A 385-nucleotide genomic window follows, 5' to 3' on the forward strand; every position below is an offset into this window, starting at 1 on the left:
GCGTACGGAACACGGTTGGTTTTTCTTAGGAAAAACACCCGTTTTCTCGTACGCCCATCCTTTCCCAACGTTGCCTCGGATGTCCCGTCGTTATGCCATCACGAAGGTGCTGGCCCGGTCCCATGTACGTCTCGTGAGAAATCCTGACCCTACAGCCGAACGTGGCTCGGGAAACAGGAAAGTACCCCGTTACGTACACGTTCCGACCGACGGTAAACAGTCGCAACGGTGTGCCTCGAATGTCGCCTCCGGAAAACCGTTGCCCCCCGGGGGCAACGTCATCGCTGTCCCGGTCCCCTGTACGTCTCAAGTGAAATTCTGACCCAACAGCCGAATGCGGCTCGGGAAACAGGAAAGTAGCCCGTTTCGTGCACGTTAAGACCGT

This window comes from Aegilops tauschii, unplaced genomic scaffold, assembly GCF_002575655.3.
Source record: "Aegilops tauschii subsp. strangulata cultivar AL8/78 unplaced genomic scaffold, Aet v6.0 ptg001359l_obj, whole genome shotgun sequence".
Taxonomy (NCBI): Eukaryota; Viridiplantae; Streptophyta; class Magnoliopsida; order Poales; family Poaceae; genus Aegilops; species Aegilops tauschii.